We start from the raw sequence: 21,801 nt of genomic DNA on the forward strand, positions 1-21,801 counted from the left end.
CACACATCATGTTCTCACGCAGTGAAAAATACATTGCGGAGCAAAGAAGACACTGAAAACGCGTCAACAGACAAGACAGATCAGGTTATGTTTGATATGAAACAAAGTCTCAAATTTAAAATTTTGTAATTTTAAAGAAATTTAAACAATAAATACCGTTTTGTGGCTCTTTAATGACAGATCGCTGTAGCGCCTCGATTCAAGCGGCTCATGAACCAATCATTTCTTCCAAGTTAATTTATATCAAATAAACATGATTTAACATCAGAAGGAATGTGGTTTCAACCGCGGAAAGACGGCAGTACACACAAATTCAAGATTTAATCTACTAACTTAACTCCCCTGGCCCTGACTGCTGTGTCGGACATAATGGCAGGTTCGGCGTTATGATTGGTTAGATCGCCTGTCAGTCAAACTCTCGGCAAAGGGTCAATTCTCACTATTAAGTAGTTGCTTGTTAGCATGCATAATACTAGGATATTGGCTGTTTATTAGTACTTATAAAGCATGTATTAATGCCTTATTCTGCATGAGAATATTCTACATCCCTAAATCCTACCCAATACCTAAACTTAACAACTACCATACTAGCTATTAAACGATTAGTCCACTTTCAAATAAAATTTGAAATTCAAAATTTCAACCTATTCAACTTACGGAACGAATGCGGCGCCAGTTCCGTTTTTTTCCGTAAGTAGAATAGGGAAGGCGTAGGACATACAGCGAAAGCTTTTTGAAGAATACGGAAAGCGGCAGCACGTACAAGGCGATCATTTGTGTTTATAAAGCATATACAGTTGTATTTTTGTAGAAAATGACCGATTGTTTCGCTAGATAAGACCCTTATTCCTTGTCTGGGATCATTTAAAGCCCTTTGAAGCTGCACTGAAACTGTAATTTTGACCTTCAACCGTCTGGAGGCCATTGAGGTCCACTATAAAGAGAATGATCCTGGAATGTTTTCATCAAAAACCTTAATTTCTGAAGAAAGAAGGACATGGACATCTTGGGTGACATGGGGGTGAGTAAATTATCAGGAAAATTTTATTTGAAAGTGTACTAATCCTTTAACAAACAGTAATTAGGAGTTTATTGAGGCCAAAGTTGTAGTTAATAGATGAGAGTTACTAGTGAGAATTGGACCCTGATCTAAAGTGTGATGCTAATTTCATAGAAAAAAGCAAACAGTACATTCCACGGAAGAAAGATAGGATTTGGAACGCCAAACACAAACAAACAAACAAATCAAAAATGACGTAATGTAATTTTTTTTTTTTTTTTTGGTTAACTACTCATAGTAGCCCAGTAAATAAGCCACCAGATTTGTTTAAACATCATGACAAATGAGTTAATGTTCAGATGGTTTGTAATTGTTTGTTGTCGTTCACATATATCTCGGTAGCAATAAGTGTTAAACAAAAGATCGTTGTGAAAAATGATTTGTTATTGTACAGGTCTCAAGGGACGCCACGCACAGAGTGCCACATTGAGTCGCGATCTTAGACACGGGGCTGAAACAGCAAAGCGAGGTGTTGTGTGAAACCATCTGGAAGAGATCTGGCATTTTTCAAAATCCATTTTTGTTTATCCAGAGTCAAAGACACACAGAAGCGAAGCGGCCATACAGTTTCCAACGCTGAATGAATGAATTCCATTTTTCCATTCACACTCAGGAAGGAGATGCACTGCAAAATCTGATAAGGCTGATGACAAATCAGAAGAATTGCTGACAAGCTTCTGACATTTTTTGGCATGGCTTTCCAGAGCCCTCCATGCATGCTGAAATATAGATCACTATGGAGGGCTCCTCTCAGCACTGAGATACTCAAGAAATGTGGTAAATATTTTTTGTAGAATATTTTGTACGCCTGCAACATCAACTATTTTCATTATAACAATGAAAAATACTTCTGAAGCATTTATTAATCTTAGTTCTTGTTAATTTCAACATTTAATAATGCATTATTAAAATCTAAAGTTATATTTGTTAACATTAGTTAATGCACTGTGAACATTAACATTTTATTAACTAATACTATCAAAGGTTAATAAATGCTGTAAAAAATAAATTGTTTATTGTTAGTTAATGTTATCTAATGCATTAACTAATGTTAACAAATGAGACCTTACTGTAAAGTGTTACCAAAAAACTAATGAAACATTTAATAAACAAACAACAAAATTTAATAAAACATTTCAAGTAAAAATATTTATTTTAATATTTTTGAAATACATAAAAACAATATATTTTGTCTGATTAATAATGATTACCCATTAGATGCCGCCTTAATATCCTGATCCAAACCATTTTTGTTCACATTTCTTAGCACATACTTTAAAAACTACATATTTTGAAGAAAATGTTATTGCTTTTACTTGCACAGTCACTTGCTTGCCTTGGCAAATGCCACTACTTATGTTTCTGGTTGTTTTATTTGGAGGTAAAAATTTCAGTTGCAATTTGGAAAGTGAAGAGCTTACTGTCAATATTTTCGTGATGCTTGACTTTTGACATTTTGAAAACAACAGTAAACTGTTTAAGTTAGATGCAATGCTTGAGGCAAGAAGTGACAGAAAATAAGATTTATGGATTGTAATTTACGCTTCTATGGTAAATCTGTTTCCGAGCTAGGAATAAAAGTAAATATTTGAATGTTTCGCACACTTTATCGAGTGTCAGTTGAACTTCTGCCGTGCCCGTGTTAGTTTAGACGTTTCTAGTGCTTTTGGAGTCGGTTCCTTCCTGTTCCTATAGCCATGGTTACAGCCTACTAATCCACAGACATTTGTTACAGTTGAGAGTTTTGAACTGGAGGTTGCAGAGGGCAGATTTCTCACACATGGAGAAGGAATTCAGACCATTGAAAGATCCACGTCCCACACTGTTTTGAGATTAAATACTTGTATAATAATATATATATATTCAAGTGTTCTCCACATGCTTCAGGCCGCACTATAGCAAGACTCCCACCCTTTTTCTGTCGGATGGCATGCCGAATTCATCTGCGGTCATCTTCAAAAGAGCCGAACGCCTCCGGCAACACCTCCTTTGTGTTTACGCGCCGCCTGAAACATGTTAAAAGGTTTCATTTCTCATTTAAGGCGAGCATCGTTAACATAAGCTGTTTGTAAAATATTCACTCTACCTTATATTTGGCAGTCAAAGGTCAAGAGGATCCATCAGCAGCAACATAAGGATTATCCCGTTGACATTCCAATTTCGGAGTCTTTTCTCTCTGACTCATGGGAGAAAGGTCCTGCTCTGTGCTGGCAAGCCAAGCATCAAGGAGCAATTACTGTCGCATTAGGGATCATCATGACATGCTGCTCAAATACACAGAGAAGCTACTGTTTTCATCTGTTCCTTGAATGCACGTCCATCAGGTAGACACATTTAGCCTGCCTAAAGCCCGCCTGGAGAACTTTGAAGTGCGCTCGCGAGGAACAAAACTCACAGGTGTCCTCTAGTTGAACCGATCACAAACGATTTAGCACCTCTTGGCGCAATTTCACTTCATTATTCACGTATCCTTCCACTGTTCTTTTAAGAAGAAATATGGATACGGTATATTCCGTTGATGTGATGTTATCTTTGGCAGGCGAAGAGGAAATGATTTTATCTTCCCCCTTCCTTACGCTGAAATATTCACTACAAAGCATTTGCTAATGATTGCTTCTCAATTACGTTTGTCAGAAACGTTTATAGACACAGTTACAGGAATCACAAATAAAATGTTAATAATGCAGGATTTATCAGCTTTTCACTTCAAATGTGTTGAAATAATCACTACATATAATTTACTAATGATTTCTTATCAATTACACTGAATTGTTGTTGCATTTTGGAGTTGCAGTTTTTTTAAAAATGAGTAATTATCAACTTTTTTGTTCAAATATATGTTGAATTAGTCAATGAAATAACAATTGCTTCTCAATAACCCTTTCGCACTATGCATTTCATCAGAAACCTATGTAAAAGCTGCACTTACTGAAACTGAAATATAAAAAATGCGCATAATAATAGAATTATCAGCTTTTTACTTAAAATATATATAAAGTAAAATCATTTGCTTATGATTGCTTCTCAGTTATGGTGACTTACTGTGTTGCATCATGGTCTTCGTCATTGCCATTTGTACAGTTTAGGAGCTCCTGACAGTGGAAACAAAAAAAACAAAAACATAAGATAACATGACATCATCAGGTGTTTACTTGAAATATTTGCTACAAATCATTTGGTAATTATTTCTTCTCAGTCGCATTGAATTATCACATTGCATTTTGGAGCTGCACTGAGTTTGCAGACATTTGCAGTTTCCACAACTGCAAGTACATGAGCAAACTTGCGCAAATGTTGCCACTGGAATATAAAACAAAGTACATAATAATAGAATTATCAGCTTCATACTTGAAATTTGGACTAAAGCATTTGCGATTGCTTCTCAATTATGGTGACTTTCCACATTGCTTCATATTTGTCAGAAATGTTTGTTGATGTTTATAGATTCCTCACAGTGGAAAACACACCAGAAACATAAGAAATGATCAGGTTTTTACTTTTGAAGTTTGTCAGAAACATTTGTAGACAATCTCAGTTACAGCCACTGGAATATACAAAAAAAAGAAGCTATAATAGAATGACCTGCTTTTTATTTAAAATGCATTTAAATATTCACTTCAAAGAATTGCTTTGACCTGAAATATCACAAAATATCAGGTCATCAGAAACGCCTGCAGACATATGCAGTTCCCGCCACTGGAATTGCAAATAAAACTTAAGCAACAATGGACTTATCAGCTTTTCCTTTTTTCTTCAAGTGAAAGAGCATCGGAATTCTTGACATTCCTGTCAGAGCCGGCTCTGGTAATGGATCTCAAGATGGCAGGTCTGCATTGTAGCAGCTCATCTGAGATGTTCTGGGATCGCTCTCGGCTTACAGGAACCTCCCTGAAAATGGCCTCAGGTGCAGGGATTACCGCTCTTTTGCGTTCTGAACAAAACCCAGGCAGAGTTTCCCCTCTCAGTCCAAATCCCACAATGGGAGTTTACATCATAACCACAAGAAAGAAATGATGTCTCGCCAAACAATGCGTGTTTATCTGACCCTGGACCTTGCGGGATCGCGCTCAAAGTGACTTCTTAGACTTTCGTTAGTTGTGGATGCAACAAGAGAGGATTGAGCGATTAGATGATCATCCTCGGGGTATAAGGCTTCAGATGGGTTTTTTTGTTGTGCGATTTATTGTTGCATTACTGAATGAAGAAAGCAAACCGAATTACAAATGTTTCCACTGCACCACCAAGCAGCAAAGTTAATGTTTAAAGTTTAAGTTAGCAATTAATCACACTGATCCGCAATTTTACAGATGCTTTATTCCTCTGCCGCATTCAGCCTGCATGGGTAATGTTACACAGAAACCGGAACCTGACGAAATATTTGCGTAATGGCACTGGAATGGGCTTTTAACCTATACAGCGCTCACCGTTTAGTCAGTGGTCAGTGATTTTACCACAGCAGGCCTTGAAACCATTTCCGCAAACACATGGCATCAAGGCTGTCTATGGTAACAATTAAGCCTTTAAAGATGCCTGGACACCCTGAAAAGACAAATTAAAGCCCATCCTTCCTATACACCAACCAGCCCACAATGTCTGGAGCTGGCGACCCCATCCTAGAGCTTTCATCCCGATCGCTCATCTAGCAGAAATTGATTAAAGGCCCTCTAGATTACTTCCTTTTCACAAAGCTATTATTTTCCAATAACAGGAGTCCAGATTGAAGACTGTTTAACCGTTGTGTCCCTCCGCTCATTCTTATTTGTGTTTTTGTTAGAGGTAAATGAAGCGGCCTCGCTGTTTTTCTCGCTCGTCATCAGGCCCTAATACCGGAGCTGCTCGGGTAACATTAGACGCTTAAACGTCTCTGAGCACCAGACCTGTCACGGCTCTGAGTGAAACCAGTCACCCTCCAGACCTCGGCACAAAGGGCCCGGGTCACAAAAGGTTCTCTGAGAGAGTCTACTGTTGTATTTAAATGCTTTTGAAGTCACAAACAACAGAGTTCATCTGGATAATAGTGGTCCCTCATGACTTTGACCTCTCAGGGACGAGATTCCCCCATGACTGTAAGACTCCTTTTCTTCCTACCGCTCCACTCATCACCTAAGAGTCATGCTATCCCTTCCGGGGGTCATCGGCAGGGTTAGCGGGGTTAAGGGATCAATGCAATTTCTGCTGCCCTTAACAATGGAAGCAGACTTGCCGTTCGGGGATTAAAAATGTGGAAGTGAAACAGACTAACTAGACTATTAGCACTAGATTAGTCTGGCAACAAAGGGAAAAGTTGGCTGTGTAAGAAAGGAAATAAAGAGGATTACGATGGTGAAGCAACATCTCAAGTTCTTGTTATGGTTTTTCAAAACAGGCATGTTTGGAATTGGAATACGTCATGCTTTCTGCTTTGAAGGGATAGTTGACCTGAAAATTCTGGCATTATTTGTTCCAAATTTATGACTTTTTTCTTCTGTAGAATATGAAAGGTCAGTCTTTGAACGATCGCTTGCCACTTTGTTCAATACAATAGAAGTGAATGAGGACCAGCGCGCCAAAATGATGGAAAAAATGCGCCATAAAATGGTGCGCAAGATTTGTGCACTATATTCAAACGATAGTTTGTGAAAAACAGACTGAAAATTAAGTCATTATTCTTTCAAAATTATTTAGAGGCACAATATGTACAATTTTTAGATTAAAATGTCCAAAAACCACTACAACAATATTATATATTTAGTTGACTTGTGTACTTACATTATCCCAGATGTTTTCAAGAATGTTTAAATCCAGAGAAATAAGCAATTTTAACTAGGACACGGACCGTGTCCGTGCGTCGCCTATCAATGACATCATACCCGCGTTACCCTTGATTTACAGTTTTATTTTGTAGAAATAAAAACACCAAAACACCAAAATGGAAACACCAAAAACATTTTAAAGGTGCCCAAGAATGCTTTTTCACAAGATGTAATATAAGTCTAAGGTGTCTCCTGAATGTGTCTGTGAAGTTTCAGCTCAAAATACCCCACAAAATACCCCATAAAGTTTTATTCTGAGTGAATTTGAGGCCTTTTTGTGGCTAACGGCTAATGCTACACTGTTGGAGAGATTTATAAAGAATGAAGTTGTGTTTATGAATTATACAGACTGCAAGTGTTTAAAAAATGAAAATAGCGACGGCTCTTGTCTCCGTGAATACAATAAGAAACGATGGTAACTTTAACCACATTTAACAGTACATTAGCAACATGCTAAAGAAACATTTAGAAAGACAATTTACCAATATCACTAAAAATATCATGCTATCATGGATCATGTCAGTTATTATTGCTCCATCTGCCATTTTTCGTTGTTGTTCTTGCTTACCTAGTCTGATGATTCGGCTGTGTGCAGCTCCAGACGTTAACTGGCCTTGTGTAATCCCTTTCATAATGTTGGGAACATGGGCTGGCATTATGCAAATATTGGGGCGTACACCCCGACTGTTACGTAACAGTCGGTGTTATGTTGAGATTCGCCTGTTCTTCGGAGGTCGTTTAAACAAATGAGATTTATATAAGAAGGAGGAAACAATGGGGTTTGAGACTCACTGTATGTCTTTTCCATGTACTGAACTCTTGTTATTTAACTATGCCAAGGTAAATTCAATTTTTGAATCTAGGGCACCTTTAATATATTAGGTGTTTTATTAGACAAGTGAGCAACTGTTTATATACATTCATCAACAGAAAACGAATCATTGTTATATAGCTGAACACAGTAAGTCTTATTGTTTAAATCTCGTTTTCTTGATTTACTGTGAGTACCATGTTTTACCATGCCTAATATCGATCTAGCTTACTGCAGCATGCATTAAGTATCTCATAGTAGTTGCAGGGTGAAAGCACAAAGTAGCATTAGAACAACTTTCCAAAGTTTTTTTAAATATGATAAAACAGCACTGCATTACCCCACAAACGCATGACCGGAAGAAGCGGAAGTGGCAATTATGGCATAGCTCTCAAACTGTGTGTCGCACTCGTCTCTCATTAGCAATCACTCCAGCGGCCTCGTTCCGCTCCTACGGCTTTCAGCCACACCCTGCTTCATACTACAATAATGTTAATATATCTTTAAAACATTAGCTCATCCATGAATATGATTTCTGCCTGAGTTCCGTCAGATTCTTTTCCACTGGCTGTAGACGGGAAGACAACACCTCCCATGATTCCGCGAATTCAAGGCGTCATCAAGCTATGCCTTTGTTTTGAATAAGCGACCTCTAGCGGCGAAGGTTACATATTGTGCCTTTAAATTTTGAAGTACATTTGGCATAATTGTTTACATATAATTAGGCACTTAAAAAGAGAAGAAAAAAACATCTTCTTGGAGAGTTCATAATTTAGTCCAAAACTTATGGTGCTTTTCGACTGCGCGGTACTACTCGGCTCGGCTCGGCTCGGCTCACTTTACTTTCGTTTTGCTTTTCCACTGCGGTTTAGTAGGCTGCCGCTTCAAAGTGGGTGGGATTATAGGCTGATCGTATAGTTGCGCCGCCTCTACTGCCATGGATCCACTCCTCGGCTACCATCGAGTCTGCTCCTCGTCTACTGATCACGATACATCCATTTCTTTTTTCCATTGCTCACTGGATTGTGACTGAATCAATGAGCTGGAGAATCAAATTCAATTCATGAATAAATCATTCTTTTGAGTCAGATCTTCTCAATGAATCATTCAAAAAAACGCACAAATCAGACTGATTCAGTTCTCAAGTTTACCTCACTGATTCAGTCTGACGGGCAAGATTATGAGTGAGTAATGACTCAATTTTGGTCTGTTCATCATACAAAGGCATTATATGGCTGCAGAAGACTTGGAATACAGCGCAAAAGTCACTTACGGATTACTTTTACGATTCTTTTATGGTGCTTTTGGATTGTTACATTTCAAAAATGTCAGTCTCCATTCACTATAATAGCATGGAAAAGTGACCAACATTTTAAAAACTTGTCCTTTTTATGTTCCACAGACGAAAGAAGTGCATGAACAGAATACGTTCATTTTTGGATGAACTAATCCTTAAGAATGAAGTTGAAAAGGTAGAAAAACAGCTGTCTGATATAATTTTTGAGAGGAACACCAGAAGAACGCTTGGACTTTCAGAGTGTGCTTGGCAAACAGGATGTTCCACCACTTTAAATACAGCAGTTATCCAAAACACCTGAAACACCTGCTTTTATCTGGACTCGGTATCGGAACAGGAACATATTTTCCATTCTTGTTCACTTGTGTATGGCAACTTCAACCCATTCACGTCTCACTTTGGCAACATGAGACATCTGAAAGAACTACTGCGCATGAAACAACGACCTCAAAAGAGGGGGAAGTCCGCTTGGGGGAAAAAAACAATATGCTTACAAATGGTTTTGCCAAGAAAGCATTACAGTACATACGCACATGCAGGTGGTCCCAGACACGCTACACAAACAGACGTGTTTGATCGGACAGCATCTTCCCTGGTGGCTTTAGTGATTAATCTGATGGTGACTGACTTTTATCTGGAGACACCTCACTGTTTGGAGACAAGTAAGAGCAGGTGCTGTTATGTCTCATGTCGTAGGCCTCTATTCTCAGCTCAAGAGCATTGTTGGAAAATTGTAAGGGTCAATGAAGAAGATCTGAAAAATAAAAACACAAAAGAATGAGTAAACAGCACTAGCACAATTTACCATCCTTGTGCGCTTGAGCATTTTCAGCACTGCTAATAATGTGTTGTAAGCTGCAAATCAGCATATTAGAATGATTTGAGGATGAGGATCATGTGACACTGAAGACTGGAGTATTGATGCTGAAAATTCAGCTTTGCATCACAAGAATAAATTACATTTTAAAATATATTCATATAGAAAACGGATATTTTAAATTGCAATAATTTTTCATAATATTACTGTTTTTACTGTATTTTTGATCAAATAAATGCAGTCTTGGTGAGCATACGAGACTACTTTCAAAACTTCCTACCGACTCCAAACTTTTGAAGCAATAAAATGTAGCTTTTAAGGAATATTGTCGATTATTTACAACTTAATGTACATGGGCGTACTAATCTAGACATCTTAGTCTTTACATAAGGTGTTTGACATTTCAAAGCAAAGTTTACACACTTATCTTTAGTTCTTCGCATCCCATACTGGTGGCCAACACAGCAAGCTTTCTGGAGCAGAAGATATGACTTGCATCTCTCCCGAGCAGACCTTTCATCATCAATTTGAGCGTTAAAAGAACAAGCACGTTTTAACGAGGAACCACAGCGTACTTTTTGACGGAGGGAAACAAAGCTAGCTTTTGTGCGCCTGTTCTGGGAGGCCAGTAGCTCTTGTCATGTACATGTGAAATTAATTATGAGGAAATACTAAAACACTTGGGTGGAAATTGCTTTTCACCAGATGTTCCGCATGTGAGGATCAATTTAGTATTCTTAGCAAAGCGAAATGACTCCATAAGTTCGATTCTGGCCCCTTTGATGAAAGCCAATCTGTCACTCAAGGCACGTAAAAAAGGAGCTGAACTTCTATGCTACTGTTTGTTCCACTTTATGGAGCCTGAGGTAATATGATTACTTAACCAGGTTAGGAAAATAGAATGTTTCGTTCTTAGGTAGAATTTGACATAATGACAAGGGGGGCCCAGTCTTTCTCAATGATCCATACACAAACCAAGCAAGAGGGCCTTTTTCTCATTCTCAGCGACAGGAACGGAAAAAGCCAAATGATTCAAAGATGAATTACAGTCTCTATGTGAGATAACTGTGTGATCTGAGAATTAATTACATGTCTTATTTACTTTTAAATAGGACCTCTGTCTCCTCTCATTGAGTTTCTCTTCTGTCTTTAAAAACGCTGCATGGCTCACATCCACGTTAACAGATCCACAGGCAGTCCTGCAATACAGAATATTAAAATAAGGTTGGGAACACTGACTTGGAGCCGGATTTAGTTTGGTAGAGTTTGGTCTGGAATGCTTCATGGGATTATATTTGATTAATAATGTTGTCGCAATGCAGAGAAATGAGGCGCAGATTATGCACTCCATCTTTTAAAATTATGCATGTACTGAGCTCAATCTCAATTGTTTATCCTAGTCAGGACTTTTGCTACAAAAGTCTCCTCTAGAGTTTCAAAAGATGACTCAATGTTTCAAATTCAAGATAAACTCAAATATTTCCCAGCAAATTCATCCAGAACCAAATCATCTGTGCTATACTATGAATATTGAAACTTAACTGAGAACTTAAAAGAAATATATTCAAAGAGGATGCATTAAATTAATCAAAAGTGTCAGTAAAGACATTGATAATAATAAGAAATGTTTCTTGAACAGCAAATCAGCAGATTAGAATGATTTCTGAAGGATCATGTGACACTGAAGACTTTCAAAAAATTCAGCTTTGCATCACAGGAATAAATTACATTTTAAAACATATTAAAATAGCAAACAGTTATTTTAAACTAAAATAATATTTCACAATATTACTGTTTTTACTGGATTTTTGATCAAACAAATACAGCCTTGGTAAGCAGAAGATATTCAAATCTTACCAACCCCAAACTTTATGTATCTCTAAGCAATAAAATGTTTCTCTGGTTTTAGCTTTTAAGGAATATTGTGGGTTATTACAACGTAATGTCTATGGGCAGCATTCGAGACATGCTGACGATCACCACAGACAAAAACAGTAAAACAGCAGGCAAGAGGGCAGCAGAGTGTATAAACATTTCAAGTATGCGACTATCACAGTGTTTTTAAAGTATAACCATAACATGTGTTTTCTTGAGACCAGTGTAACAGAATCAGTTCCCAACCTTGTCTGTGCAAAGATATAAACAATCTTTCAACCCATGTCATGATCAGCTAAAAACAATAAACCTGGGTACTTGCACTTGGTATCCAGTCAAGGAAGGAACATAAAAGGGATGTGATGTATAGTTTGGAATAGCATACTCATAGTATGCAGGATATCCAATGCATATCCAATACAAATTCTCATCAATGTTACCCATCACATTTTTATGCATCATCTAAATCTCTCAACACCAATAAAAATAGCAGACAGTATACAATACATATTAGATAGTATGCAATGAGCCGTATTTATTCTGAAAATAGCCAGCATTTGTTTACATGAAGCAAACTCCAGGCACAGGGATTAAGTCAGTAATGCACATCCAAACATTCATCTTATTTGAACATAATTCATAAAAAATATAACTATCTTTGTGCTGAAGTATTCTTATTTTACATGCTTTAACAATGATAGTTTAGTCATGACAACTCTAGGAGAGTTTGGCATGGTGATGGATCTGACAACGTTAATGTATTTGGTCTTTGTGGAACCGATCTGCTACACTGCTGCAGAGCAAGTACAGAGACTTGCTACTGCTAATACATCCACAGACATGCAGCTGTGAACATGAAAGACATGCTGTTGATGCACATATAACATACATGAAATTACCCATAGCAGATCTAGACAGGTGGAGCAGGGGGAGGTGGAGGGTTTCTAATAGCGCACTGCAAACACAGAAACAAACTATTTAAAAGTACAGCAGCAAGCTCATTGGCTGCAGAATCAGTCCAATCAGCTTGATCCATGTTAGATGATGTCATTGTTTGCAGATTTCAGCCTGCGTCATCTAGAGATTCATGACTGAACTATCTATAAGTGAATTAGCGGGGCAACTGAAGAACAGTGAAAATGTTTTTTCTTAGTTATTATAATCGATTGCATGCCACAAATGCTATCCATAGACATTAAGTTGTAAACAACCTGAAATTTTTTTTTTTTTATCTCTGTATTTTGAGAATGTGTGGCTATATTCAGAATAGCATACAGCCATGAGATATACATATGCAATAATCAATTACCGATATATGTTCACATCTATGTTTGAACTTATTATTTGCTTGGACTACAAATTTGTTATTAAAAATTGCAAAATGGCCATTAAATATTTCCAAGTGTTTTACAGTTGTTTGCTGCATGCCTACTAATTCACTGACTATTTTTAAATAGTGTACATTATATACTGCACAGAATTCAGTTCAAAGTAGGTTACTTACTGAAGTATGTTCTGAGCATAACCTCTTCCTGTTTCCTCTGTAAGGTGGTCTCTGAACATCAGGTGGAAGGGGTACCAGCAGATTCAGGGAGGTCTTCGAACCTGGATCAAAGAGGTGTATTCTTGAGCATCTGGGGTTTGTTTACGACAATGTTAGTGGCACATCACGGTAATGGAGTGTGTGACGAGAGAGAGAGAAAGAGAGAGAGAGAGTTAGGGAAAGAGAAAAGGAGAATTACAGGCACAGTGTTTACCCATGCGGATGAATAGACATCAGCCGCTATTTGATTCTCTGCTGTAATTTAAGGCAGTGTTTGATCCAGCTGATTATTCTCTACACTTTGTGAACCCAGAGCAGTTTTTCACAGAGATAAATAGAGCAAACAGGCAATTAAGTCACATGACCCGAGAGGGTTGGAAAGTTGCTGCATACTGATTCTTACTAAATTCTGTCTTCATTTACGGTTTTCTTCTGTGAACATTCAGAATAATGTGCTGGACAAAATTTTGTCATTTTACAATAAAAAAAACTTTATTATTTTAATACATTTTATTTATTCCTGTGATAGGAAAGCATTGGTATTGTATAAGTATACACACACTTCCACAAGGTGGATTAAATGAAAGTGTTAAATTCCAAGAGCTGGTCGCTATGAAAACATCACGGGCCAGGGTTATGTCAATATCAGCTAAAATGCAGAAAAGACAAGCGCAGGCATTTAGATAAGTGTTGATAAGTGCACAATCGCATCTAGCAAAATACACAGTTGAACATGAGGATCCCGTACCGTGCCACAAGAGGCGTGCTCAGTTAAATGTTTACACAGCTGCTCTCAAGATTATTATTATTGTGAAACCACACACTTTTAATGTTGCTGTGTGGATGCCAAGACGTGTCTGCTCTTTACCTCCCTTCTGAGCACTTCCAACTCCTCTCCATACTGCATAGAGCTCAAAGTGACAGATTCATGGGAGATTCGGTGAACGTTCGGCCATTATATCGCACATGTCTCCGGCTGTGTTTTAGAAAGATAAATAAAGAAGTTGTTGCTGATTTTACGAAAGAAAAAAGTCTGCTGTATGCACCTTACTGGGCCTTTCTACAAATACTTGGCATGCTCTATCTGTATAGAGAGACTAGTTTTAAAGGGATAGCTTAAATAGTAAAAATTTGTTTAAAAAATCCAACAAGAATTTTAGAAGAATGTCTGAGCTGTTTTCTCCCACAAAATGATTGTGGATTAGTACTAGGGACTGTCAAGTTCTACAACAAACAAAAAGCATCATAAAAGCAAAATGACAAATATAGTACAGGTGCCCTAGAATCAAAAATTTAACTTACCTTGGCATAGTTGAATAACAAGAGTTCAGTACATGGAAAAGACATACATTGAGTTTCAAACTCCATTGCTTCCTCATTCTTATGTAAATCTCATTTGTTTAAAAGACCTCGAAGAACAGGCGAATCTCAACATAACACCGACTGTTACGTAACAGTCGGGATCATTAATATGTATGACCCCAATATTTGCATATGCCAGCCTATGTTCAAGGCATTAGACAAGCCAGTATTAACGTCTGGAGCAGCACAGCTGAATCATCAGACTAGATAAGCAAGCAAAGACAACAGCGAAAAATGGCAGATGGAGCGATAATAACTGACATGATCCATGATATCATGATATTTTTAGTGATATTTGTAAATTGTATTTCTAAATGTTTCGTTAGCATGTTGCTAATGTACTGTTAAATGTGGTTAAAGTTACCATCGTTTCTTACTGTATTCACGGTGACAAGAGAGCCGTCGCTATTTTCATTTTTAAACACTTGCAGTCTGTATAATTCATAAACACAACTTCATTCTTTATAAATCTCTCCAACAGTGTAGCATTAGCCCGTTAGCCACGGAGCACTATCAAACTCATTCAGAATCAAATGTAAACATCCAAATAAATACTATACTCACATGATCCGAAGCATGCGTGACGAACATTTTGTAAAGATCCATTTGAGGGTTATATTAGCTGTGTGAACTTTGTTTATGCACTGTATTATAGTCGAGAGCTCGAGATTTAAAGGGGCCGCAAAATATGACTTATATACTATTTGTGAGTTATTTACTGTAAAACTTGCCTTGAAAAGAGCCTGACAGCTGTAGTCACCATTCACTTTCATTGAAAAGAGCAGCTTGGAAATCCTGAAGAAAGAAAATCGCAAATGGGATGAGTACATACTGACAGAACAGTTTAATTTTTGGAGGAACTATCCATGTAAGATCTCAGAGGAGAATGCCACTCGCTTGGTTTTTGTGTCCTCTAGCCCAAAAGCGCTGGCATGTTTTTGTACCATCAAGGGTGACCGGAAGGGCAGAAATAGATTTGGACAAAGTTCTAAACTCAGGAATACTTGACAATCATCCCTTTAAGAAGTCCATCTGAGGTATGGGATGTACTTGTAAAGGTTCTATGTAAATTGTGTATCTTTCCATGAAATAACACAAGCCTCTCACATGAACTCTCCCCATTTTGTTTGACGTGTACCCAAATGCAGTGTTTAGGTTTGTCTATCTTTGGTATGTGCACTTAAGGTTGCCTCTCAAGTGTAAACCTGCAGGCCAGGAGACACAACCCACCATCAGATGCCTCCATATATCCCTCTTTGCAGACGTGGTGTCAGTCAGGCGAGCTCAAGTGCCTGTTGAAGACTTTGTCAAAGTCGAGGGGAAAGATTAATGTCTTGTTTTCTCTACTTGTCAGATGATATATGTGGAATAGGTACGAAGTATGCTGCCCATTTCGAGGTCACGTCTAACCGTAAGCAGAAAATTATATTTGTGAGGGGAAAAAAACAGAAGACTTGGCCCTTAAAAACTTGCGTAACTCACGGCGCGAACCGCGCACCAGCCACGTCCACTACTGCGCAGACTCCGTCGCGTTTCCTTTCAGCCGTCACTTTGACGAATGTCTATCGCGGCTGCTCTTTCCGTCGTAGCATATTTGATCGGTAGTTGCGTTTTTAATTTGCCACTGCATCCATTAATTCAAATGAGCCCCCTCAGGATAGGAGTTTTTAAAGGTTTCTGCTTCTATGTATAGCCGGAGCTTCTTATGTCTGCGGAGGAGTCTATAAACAGCTGCATGTGCTTAAGCGGAGAAATGTAAATCTTGACACGGGATGTTTATGCAGCCCAAGCTTCTAATCATGCGAACGTATAATTCAGTGACATGTGGTGTCTTTACGAGACCAGTTTGATTCAAAGGGCAGATCCCTGTATTTACCAGTCTCTCTCTGAACCCCGAGCGCGTTATATCTCTCATCTCAACTTCTTCAGATCTACTCAAGTTTTCTTTCAAAGCGAGCTGTTTTGGAATAGATCACCAAAACTGTAAACACATTGTTTATTGTAAATTAATTTTAAAAAATTAAAGGGTTAGTTAGTGAGGCCTCCATAGGGAGCAATGACACTTCCTCTCTCAAGATCCATAAAGGTACTAAAAACATATTTAAATCGGTTCATGTGAGTACAGCACGTTAAATATTAATATTATAAAGCGACGAGAATATTTTTGGAGCGCCAAAAAAAAAAAAAAAAAAAAAAATAATGACTTATTTAGCGATGGCCGATTTCAAAACAATGCTTCTGGAAGCTTCGGAGCGTTATGAATCAGTGTGTCGAATCTGCTGTTCTGAGCGCCAAAGTCACGTGATTTCAGCCGCTGGCAGTTTGACACGCGATCTGATTCATGATTCGACACACTGATTCATTTGTGCTCCGATGCTTCATGAAGCATTGTTTTGAAATCGGCCATCACTAAATAAGTCGTTATTTTGTTTTTTTTGGCGCTCCAAAAATATTCTCGTCGCTTTATAATATTAATATTTAAACACTGTACTCACATGAACTGATTTAAATAGTTAAATAGTTTTTAGTACCTTTATGGATCTTGAGAGAGGAAGTGTCATTGCTCCCTATGGAGGCCTCATTGAGCCATCGGATTTCAACTAAAATATATTAATTTGTGTTCCGAAGATTAATGGAGGTCTTACGGATGTGGAACGACATGAGGGTAAGTAATAAATGACAGAATTTTCATTTTTGGGTGAACTAACCCTTTAATTACTCTTTACTTAGGCCTATCAAACGTGTGCGCTAGGCATTTCTGAATTTCTGACTGAAAGGGAAGTCGTTATTCACTGAAAATGCCATTTTGGTTATAAGACACACTGACTGAACATATTTATTGATGTCCAACCTGAATCATATAGGCGCAGTGTTTGAAAGCGATGACAGAGGGTAAGCTTTTAATTAAAAAAACGGCTTAACTTTTGGTCTTTTCTTCACACAAATCTACCATATGACTTCAAAAGACTTGAAATGTATCATGTGAGTCATATGGACCACTTTTATAGTGCTTTTTTGGCCTTGACAGATGTGGTCACTATGAAGTGACGCATGGAAAGAGCTACATAAAGATTCTTCAAAAAATGTCTACTTTTAAGAAATGACATATTACATGAAGTTGAAATAATGACAGAATTTCATTAGCTACTTTAAAGGGTTCAATTCAAAGAGCACCGCCTCACACTGTTTAAGCGTGAAGAGAGCTACAAAACCACTTTTACTCCAATATTATGACATTGCCTTCTCTATAAAACATTTAAACATGATACATTTTCTTGGAAGTGAGTAAAACTGTGATGAAAGCCTGTGTCTAACCTGCACCTGTTTAATAATTTGCTTGAACTACAACCTGTCTTTTGTCCTTAGACAGACAGTCACTATCCATTTTAATATTTCTATTATTGCTGTCTTGTCTTAGAAGGATTTCCATTACTAAATATAGCGCTATATAGTCCAATAAACCCATCAATATAACTCTGCAAAGTACAGAGAATGTATCTATAGTTCAGAAAGTTCAGAGAACTTCAACCTGAAAGCATGTGGGACATATTTCGACATCCTCTTTATATCCAGAATAAAATTATGAAACAGTCATTGGTTATACAGTCGTATTGGCTATTTTTGTTCATTTTTTAAATAATCATTTTTCAGAATTGTCACAGAGTTAAACGGTAAATGAAGACAGAATTCACAGAATTTGAATCAGTATATAAATGTTTCATGATAATTTTGTCCAAAAGACTACTCAAAAGTGAAGAAAATGCAGAAAAAAAGTTTGGGGTCAGTATGATTTTTTGAAAGAAATTACTTTTATTCAGCAAAGACACATTAAGACGATCAAAAGTGACAGTAAAGACATTTATGTTGCAGAATATTTCAAATGAATTATGTTCTTTTGAACTTTGTATTCATCAAAGAATCTTGAAAAAAATCATCAGTTTCCACAAAAATATGAAGCACCACAACTGTTTTCAACATTGATAATAATCAGCAAATCATCATATTAGAATGATTTCTGAAGAATCATGTGACACTGAAGATTGGAGTAATGATGCTGAAAATTCAGCTTTGATCACAGGAATAAATTACATTTTAACATATATTCAAATAAAAAAAGTTATTTTAAATTGTAATAATGTTTCACAATATTACTGTTTTTACTATATTTTTGCAACCATGGTGAGCAGACTTTATATATATATTCAAAATATTTATATACTTTTTATAAATGGGGCATATTTATATCAAATTGGGATTTTTCTAGTAGAAATGATTACATTGTGAAAAAGTGGAATATATGACTGGTGGGCTTGGTGATGCCATAGGCAGTAGGATTACAAAGACAAGCATTAATAATGTGCATTGATGAATCATTATCAAAATACTGAGAATGTATAATTAAAGTAAACAGAGTCAATTTGGATCCGACTTTAAACTTGAAGCATTACAAGCTGAAAACAACAACAGCACATTATCACATTTGCTTGAAATGATTAGTGGGATTCTAACCATCATTGCAAAGACTCGAGGGGGTGGTCCGGGACAGGGTTTAAGAGAACTCAAGCACGTCCGATGGCCAGTGGAATGTGTAGTGCAGCATTCTGCCAAACAACTGTTAGCACAATGTAAGGGTCTCAATCTGCAGAGTCATCTCCATGCCTTTTCCCAGACAGACCCATGGAATGCAGGTGATGACAGAAGCTCCACTCAGCTCCGTTGGAGGACACAGGAGAGACGCTCTGGCACTTTGATGCTCCTTAATGATGGCTGCTCTTCATCGGTTAGCCGGAGCGCTCAATAACATGCTGCTTGATTCATCCATGCAGACAGATGACTGACAAAACCCCATGTTCTACACTCACGGAGGTTTGGGATGGAGTCAAGAGGATTTGTGGGTGGAATTCTCATATTTCGTTCTGCATGCAGCTTTGTGTATATTGAAATAGCTGTGATGGTTAGGAAACCAAAATTCTTCGACTGTTGTTCTGAGTTTGGGGTTGCCAAGCTTAAATTGTCTGGGCTTTCTTTAGGGTCAGAACTAAGGTGACCAACAACAGACAGTAAATAAAAAGTGTAAGAGCTGATGTTCTACGTGCATATTTGTAATGTTAAACAAACAAAAAAAAAAGTGGACGTGTTTAATTTTTAAGTTAAACTACCTCTAGCTTAATTACTCACCCTCATGTCATTCCACACCTCTGTTCATCTTCAGAACACAAATTAAGATATTTTTGATAAAATCTGATGGCTCAGTGAGGCCTCTATTGCAAGCAAGATAATTAACACTTTGAGATGCCCAGAAAGCTACTATATAAAGACGTATTTAAAACAGTTCATGTGAGTACAGTGGTTCAACCTAAATATTATAAAGCGACAAGAATACATTTTGTGCGCCAAAATGACAACTTTTCAATAATATCTAGTGATGGCCGATTTCAAAACACTGCTTCATGAAGCCTTGAAGCTTTACGAATCATTTGTTTTGAATCAGTGGACTATTGAAATTGCGAAACACTTATGACTTAACGAAGTCTCGTTCACTGAAATCATGTGATTTTGGCGCTCCGAACAGTTGAACGTCTTACGGGTGTAGAAAGACGTGAGTAATTAATGACATAATTTTCATTTTTGGGTGAACTAACCCTTTAAAAATATCTTAATTTGTCTTCCGAATATGAACAAAGGTCTTGCGGGTTTGAAACGACATGAGGGTGAAAAATTAATGACAGAAATTTCAGTTTTTGGATGAACTAACCCTTTAAGTAGACAATGTATAGGCTCAACCAATGGTGTGAATTTGGGGCGGGGCTATCGGTTTTCCAAATAATTGAAGACAAAGGATGTTAGGGAAACCTGTTTGGAAACCATAATTTTATTTGCCGCTCCCTAAGTGGCTTAAAAATTACACGCATCATCTTTAAATATAACATTCAGTCAATTTAGTAAATAAAACTTCTATTAAATACTGATTATTAAGAATATTCTTATTATACAGATAGTCTAATATTATAGCCATTCGTATTTTTTTCTCAAATACAGCTTTATGGTGGCTTTATTGTTGCTTCAGCATCAATATGACGGAATTGAAGAAATTCATTGTCTGAACAATGAATGGTTGGTTTTTTGACGAAATTGCTTTTGTTCTTCGTCGCTTAAGCTAAAACGTCTGCTAAATGCATGAATGTAAAGGTCAATAAATTGACTTTCCAGACAAATGCAACAATTTTCAGTTCACGGCTCCAAACATAGGAATGATCTTTAAAGTTTGATGCAAGAAAAGTCAGAGGTTGTTGCTCTTCCATACGGATCAAAGATTCCGTAAGCAGTACGAAGCCCCTGAAAGCTGAATATTTAAGGTCAGTTCTTCATTTGCCATTTAAATGAGCGCCTCCATGATGCCGTTCCCAGGAAAGCAAGCATCAGGCCGGAATTTTTACCCACAGGCTGCAGCGATCTACCATTTGGAGAACTAAACAGATAACTTTGAGCAAATAATGAGATGGAATTTAAAAGATAACATTTCATCCAATCAGAGAATAATTAGATCAGCCATCAATTCATTAGATAATGAATTTAGGTTTTTTAATGGGGCATTGGGGTAAAATTGAAGCACACAAACACTAGCAGACCTTGTGGACACAATCTGCTCACCCTCACCGGTAGACAATAAGTCAAAGATAAACATTCTTTTCACTCTCCGCGGTCCTCTTGTTTTGAGCAATTAAGGCTACTTAACATGCATTGTGAAGTGTTATCCCTGAATCTAAAGCACCTTTGGCCAATGCTGAGCTTAGAGCACTATGTTCATGACCAACTGTTTTGTCAACAAGGCGAATGTTAGGGGAGCGGCAAATGGGAATAAAAGCGTGTAAAGGATTTTTATTGTAACTTTAACAGGCTACATATTCCTTATTAAACGAGCGCTCCCAAAGCTATCTGTAATCTTTTAAGTGATCATCTGATTTGTGCACCAAGCTCACTTTTACTGGCCGGGACTGGTAGAGACCAGTATCACCTAAGGAATGGAATGCATCAGTGTATTTTAATTGCTAAGTGGATGATCCAGGGATTATCCCTCATAAGATGTTATTGTCTTGGAAGCACACAAAGATATCTTTTGATCTCAATGGGGTTTAATCTACTGCTGTCTCTCCCATCTCAATGGCCCAGCTGCTTTTGTCAAAACAAACTTGCCATCAACACATAATTGAAATGAATACCTGGAACCAATGAGGGGTTTTCAT

General features: G+C 37.4%; 1 protein-coding gene and 1 long non-coding RNA gene across 4 annotated transcripts in view; one reads left to right on the forward strand and one right to left on the reverse strand.

The window, feature by feature from the left end:
• LOC125278461 overlaps positions 1–19,764 on the forward strand; it is a 28,366-nt gene extending 8,602 nt beyond the window's left edge. Inside the window, exons 2-3 of the long non-coding RNA XR_007187148.1 lie at positions 13,201–13,307; positions 19,227–19,764. This is a non-coding gene — a long non-coding RNA (uncharacterized LOC125278461). The remainder of the gene's footprint in view (positions 1–13,200; positions 13,308–19,226) is intronic.
• Positions 1–21,801, reverse strand: part of fermt1 (FERM domain containing kindlin 1) — a 73,181-nt gene that overhangs the window by 26,497 nt on the left and 24,883 nt on the right. The window contains exons 6-11 of one of the 3 annotated variants that reach the window (XM_048207659.1): positions 13,157–13,257; positions 10,880–10,976; positions 9,494–9,714; positions 4,103–4,152; positions 3,147–3,267; positions 2,972–3,066 (exon numbers count right to left, since the gene is read on the reverse strand). The gene's annotated coding sequence lies outside the window, so the exon portion shown is untranslated. Of the gene's footprint in view, positions 1–2,971; positions 3,067–3,146; positions 3,325–4,102; positions 4,153–9,489; positions 9,715–10,879; positions 10,977–13,156; positions 13,258–21,801 lie in introns of all 3 variants that reach the window. The other 2 variants (XM_048207657.1, XM_048207658.1) reach the window with 2 other exon arrangements.

Source organism: Megalobrama amblycephala, linkage group LG11 (genome assembly GCF_018812025.1).
Source record: "Megalobrama amblycephala isolate DHTTF-2021 linkage group LG11, ASM1881202v1, whole genome shotgun sequence".
Classification (NCBI taxonomy): Eukaryota; Metazoa; Chordata; class Actinopteri; order Cypriniformes; family Xenocyprididae; genus Megalobrama; species Megalobrama amblycephala.